Below are 6,073 nucleotides of genomic sequence, written 5' to 3'. Positions count from 1 at the left end.
GAGAGAGAGAGAGAGAGAGAGAGAGAGAGAGAGAGAGAGAGAGAGAGAGAGAGAGAGAGAGAGAGAGAGATCCTTTGGGAGTTTGGAAAATTATAAATGGCAGCCTGTGAACCATGAGCTTACATAATGAAAAATTATAAATCAGGATAGCTCCATTGTTTTATTTTGCCAAGCATATCCTTTTTGTGGTAATACCAAATGTGCATAAAGCTGCTTATTTTTTAATTGCTGAGAGTTGGCAAAATAGTAACAATGACAGAATTTAATTGTTAATGCATGTCTCAGAATTCTTTTGATATGTTGCTGTTGTAGATTTGGCTTGATGCTTGCGTTATGTTATTTGGGTTCACCAAATTGCATGAGAATCTGGCTTGTAAGACACTGAGGATCCATGTCCCCGGCAGGTTCTGAGTATTAAATCAAGTTGCTGGTGGCCAGTAGCTGGGCAGAGAGACAGAGGTGGGACTTTAGGATTCACAGGCAAGTCAACCAAGAGAAGGAGAGTCAGCGTTGCAGGGGAGGAAGGAGATGCAGGTTTGAGAGTTGCAGGAGACAGGGTAGGAATCACTGAAGAGCCAGGGAAGAATGGCCCCAGGACCCCAGCCCCTGGGTCTAGGATAGCAAAGATGGAATACGACGGATTTTAGTAAGTAATAACTCAGGAGTATCGGAGGCCTTAGCGAAGTGGAAGTTTGGGAGTGGCCCAGCCATTGAGCTGACTAAAGCATATTAAAATAGAAGTTGCATGTGTGTGTCTTTCATTTGGGCATCCAGAAATTATGGTGGCTAGTGAGGAATTCACACCACCACCACCCGAGTGATTAGAGCGGTGACATTTGCATGACAATAAAACCAACATATGCATAATTCATAAATTACTGTATATTTATTCCACGAAGATTGTTCTTTTACCTTAATCTTGGCAAAAGAAAAATCACGAATTGTGTGATTTTTTTTTTTGTTACATAATTTTGGTCCTCTTTGTACTAGAGAGTAAAATTTAGCATATATTTTCAAAAAAAAAATAATGTTTAGCATTTTAATATTTTACTTTTTCAAGATTTATTTATTTTATGTATAAGAGTACACTGTAGCTGACTTCAGATATACCAGAAGAGGGTATCAGATCCTATTACATGATTGTGAGCTACCATGTAGTTGCTGGGAATTGAACTCAGGATCTGTGGAAGAGCAGTCAGTGCTCTTAACCACTGAGCCATCTCTCCAGCCCTTCCTTGACATTTTATTTTCACAAGGTTAACTTTATTTTATTAAATGAATTGACTGGCAGTTCCAGTACAGGAGATCTCTCTAGAAGCTGAGATGAATGCCAGTGTCCTACTTCATGCCTGACGACTGAGTTGAATGCAGTGTGCGCTATTTAATATTGCAAAATATCCCTCGGTTACTACACGCAGCTGTTGGCAGTAAGTCTTGGCCATCCAAGGGTCTATTTGGAACTACTATCTGGAAATGAGGGAAAGCATGCAAGTCTCTCAGCATGACTGGGAAATAGAGCTTCATTCTGCACAGCTCTTCTACCCGGACACTACTGCAGGGAGAACATCTGATGAGTTAGTAGATCTGTCTCTTCTCTTAGCTAAGCACAGACTGTTTCCACTCAGAGGCTGTGTCTGCCATGGATGTCACACAAGCAGCCAGACCTTCTCAGCATCCAGGCACAGTGAGTTGCCTTTTGTCTTGAGGCCTGAGAGCAGGAGGTGGTACCATAATGTTTGCCTTGGAGCTGAACAGAGCAAGCTCCAGGAGCAGATGGTTGCAGTGGTCATAGTGAGACTCGTGCCTCAATGCAGAAAGCTTCAGCCTTGAGTGGCAAAGACACTGGTGTGCTTTTCACATGTTGTTGATGTGTGTGTGTGCCCTCTAGTCCATGCAAGACCTTCTAAAGAGCAAGATAGAGCTTATAGGCTCCTGGCCTCAGTACCATAAAAAGATAACAGAGCCCAGGGTGAGGGTGTTAGACAAGACTTTTCTCAAGAGTTAAGAGCTCAGTACTAGCTTGAGGTGTTGAAGGGTTGGTTTCTTTCTTTCTTTCTTTCTTCTTCTTCTTCTTCTTTTTAAAAAAGATTTATTTATTTATTATATGTAAGTACACTGTAGCTGTCTTCAGACACTCCAGAAGAGGGCATCAGATCTTGTTACAGATGGTTGTGAGCCACCATGTGGTTGCTGGGATTCTAACTCTGGACCTTCGGAAGAGCAGTTGGGTGCTCTTACCCACTGAGCCATCTCACCAGCCCCAAAGGGTTGGTTTCTTAGGTAGCATCTCTCCTGGGCTAGTGATGTCTGAATTTTCATTGTTTTCTGTGTGCCCTTGTTAGGACCTACCTCAGTGACCTCACCTAACTGCTGGGCTCCCTGATTGCTTCAGGGGACCCAGACATCTTTCCTAAATTTTCAGCAGGCAGAGCTTCTGTCCCACTATGTTCTACAAAGAGTTGGGGAAAAAAAAATCTCATGATGGTTGTGAGCAAGAGAGATAGGATAGATAGATGGGTGGCTACTTGGTGAATCTGAGTGTCGATGTCTCAGAGGTTTTCCTGTGGGTAGGGTGGGGCCCTGGATGAGGGTAGCCCTGGGAGCAGCCTGTGTCTTCATCCTGTATCTCTCTGCATTTGGTCCTTCAAGGCTGCCACTTAAACAGTAAAGCAAATCCCATCTTCAGCAGGTTTCTTTGCTATTGGGGGAATCCGTGTAGTTTATTTATTTATTTATTTATTTATTTTTTATTTTTTTTTTTTAGCTGATTTAACATTAGTTCTCCTCATCAAGCTTCCCCTCCTACTTTTCATGTCTTCTTTTTGTCTGTGACATGCTGTGCTTCGTTGGAGTTGCTTGCATGAGCACAGGTGGGAGGTTGTTTACTGAAGCATGGATCAAGCTTCATTACATACATGCATGAAATAAAAAAGAAAAGAAAAGAAATTAAACAGTTCTACGGATCGCCTAAGAGTGTTCAGAGCATAGGATTTGGGCCCCTGAGAATAGAGGGGTGCATTCAGGGAACTTTTGCTTCTTAAGGACATAAAAAGGAAGATGGGAAATCCTGTCAGGTCTTTAATGACAGACCCTTCTGAGAGATGCATCACTGGGTATTCTTGTTGGGGTGAACATCACAGGATGTGCTTAAACTGACAGTTGCAGTCTCTCTGGGCAATATAATCTGGCACCACCTTCATGTAGCAGGCTATTACACACCTTTACTGCCACTCAAAGCTGACTACGGTGTGTTTCAGTATCCCTCAACCTGTGCAAAGCCTTGAACCCCCATAAGAAGCACAAAGCCTGTCGGCCGTGGATGTTTCCTTGGCTTATGAAGATAATTAGTTACAGTGAGGCACAGAACTAAGTATATTTTATTTTGCCTCCATATCCTCTATGCAGCTATACAATCAAAACAAATTTACAGGTTTAATAAAAAACAGCCTGTAAAACCAGCATTTCCAAGTTAATGTTAATATTCATTTAACTTAAAAATGTTTTACTGTTACAAAATAGTGATATATGTATATATCGTTTCTTTTAATACTATACTTCAAATTAAAGTTTGATAAGTACCCATATTCTACCCAAAACAATCAATCAATCGTGTTTTATAGCTTACTCCACCAGTAGCGTCTACTCTAGCTGCACAGATGGGACCTCAGTATGCATGTGGCCAGTGTGAATGTGTATCACACCACTCTGAGCAGGCATTTCGGGTTTCAGTATTCTGATGCCACTCTGTGTCTCATAATGATGGCACAGGTCCCTCTACTCTCTTGTCTCGGTGTATGTCACAAGCCATGGGCAGCACTCATGGTCACCTGCTTGATGCACTGTAGGATTTGAATCGTGTCAGTGAAGGAGGATATTCACTTAACGTAGACTCACATTCTTGAGCCCATCTTCCATAGCTCTCAAAGTGAGTGACAGCTGTAGGGGCACAGTCTATTGTGACACATTGTTTGTGCCTGTGATTGAGCCACCATTCCTGTATCATTCAATTCACAGGCAGTCTTATAGCCATAGAATTATGTAAGCATTACCATCATTTTAGAACAGTTTAACATCAACTGTTATTCTCCACTGTCTCCTACATCTTCATCCTTTCTAGTCCAAGACCCCAGAAATCTATTTTCTGGTTCCACAGGTTTGTTTACTGTAGAGATGTCTGTATAATGGAATCATAGTTGCAGCCTTGTATGTCTGGCTTCTTTCCTCTTAGCTTAATATTCTTAGAGTTCATTTGTTTGCAACCTGTACCAGGATCTCATGCCTTTTATGGCTGAATACTGTTTCCCCATAAGGACCTCACACTTTATTTAGCCACTCGCTTGTTGAGGATGTTTGTGTTGTTGCCTGGCTCTTTATGAACCATCACAAGTTAGTGCATGGCTATGTTTCCCTTTCTCATGAATGTGGAAGTGGAGGCCATGCTGAAGTTCTGCGTTGGACATAGTATTACCTGAGGGCCCAGCTCTACCACTCCTGGGCATATATCCAAAGATGCTTCAACATATAACAAAGACACATGCTCCACTATGTTCATAGCAGCCTTATTTATAATAGCCAGAAGCTGGAAAGAACCCAGATGTCCTTCAGCAGATGAATGGATACAGAAAATGTAGTACATTTACACAATGGAGTACTACTTAGCTATTAATGACTTCATGAAATTCTTAGGCAAATGGATGGAACTAGAAGATATCATCCTAAGTGAGGTAACCCAATCACAAAAGAACACACATGCTATGCACTCAATGATAAATGGATATTAGCCCAAGCGCTTGGAATACCCAAGATACAATTCACAGACCACATGAAGCTCAAGAAGTAGGAAGACCAAAGTGTGGATACTTCGGTCCTTCTTAGAAGGGGGAACACAATATCCACTGGAGGAAATACAGAGACAAAGTGTGGAGCAGAGACTGAAGAAAAGGCCATCCAGAGACTGTCCCACCTGGGGATCCATCCCATATACAGTTACCAAACCTAGACACTATTGTGAATGCCAAGAAGTGCTTGCTGAAAGGAGCCAGATATAGTTGTCTCCTGAGAGGCTCTTCCAGAGCCTGACAAATATAGAAGTGGATGCTCACAGCTATCCATCATACTGAGCACGAGGTCCCCAATGGAGGAGTAAGAGAAAGGACTGAAGGAGCTGAAGGGGTTTGCAACCCCATAGGAAGAACAACATTATCAACCAACCAGACCCCCTGCCCCAGAGCTCCAAGGGATTAAACCACCAATCAAAGAGTACACATGAAGGAACCCATGGCTCCAGCCACATATGTAGCAGATGCCTTGTCGGGCATCAATGGGAGGAGAGGCCCTTGGTCCTGTGAAGGCTCGATGCCCCAGTGTAGGGGAATGCCAGGATGGAGAAGGGGAAATGGGTAGGTGGGTGGTTGGGTGGGTGGGTGGGAGAGCACCTCATAGAAGCAGGGAGAGGAGGATGGGATAGTGGGTTTCTGGAGGGGAAACTAGGAAAGGGGATTTGAAATGTAAATAAAGAAAATACCTAATAAAAACATCAAAAAAATAAAAAAACCACTGAGATGGTTCCCACAGCAGTCGAGTCATATTGCTTCCTTCTTAGAAGTGTATGATGGTTCCAATTTCTCTATATTCTTCCAACACTTGCTATTGGGCACCATTTTGAACAATAATAGCCATCTTAGTGGGTGTGAAGTGCCATTTCAAAGCCCAGCATTCGCTGAACTGGAGACAGTGGGGAAACTTGCTGGGATTACTGAAATCTCAGGTTCTCTGACTTGATAAACAACCTAGACAAGATTTCAGCATCTCTGAGTTTTAGCTTCCTCATCTTCAACTTGGAATCATTGTCCTTTGGTGCTGAGGTGAGGACTGACTAAAATCATAGGCACAGAGTTTTGGCAGGATTCGTGGCACCTCCAAAACACGATGAAGCCCTAAAGGCCCCGTCCTACTTTCTAGTTCATTGTAAGTGTTTCATAGGTTTGCCATGGTGGAGGTGCTTGGGCAAATGGGGGTAGGAATGGGTAGGGTAACTGTAGGACTCTGTCTGCTGTTTCCTGGAGCCTCTTCT

This window comes from Mus pahari, chromosome 3 (genome assembly GCF_900095145.1).
Source record: "Mus pahari chromosome 3, PAHARI_EIJ_v1.1, whole genome shotgun sequence".
Classification (NCBI taxonomy): Eukaryota; Metazoa; Chordata; class Mammalia; order Rodentia; family Muridae; genus Mus; species Mus pahari.
Note: the sequence above shows the minus strand (reverse complement) of the source record.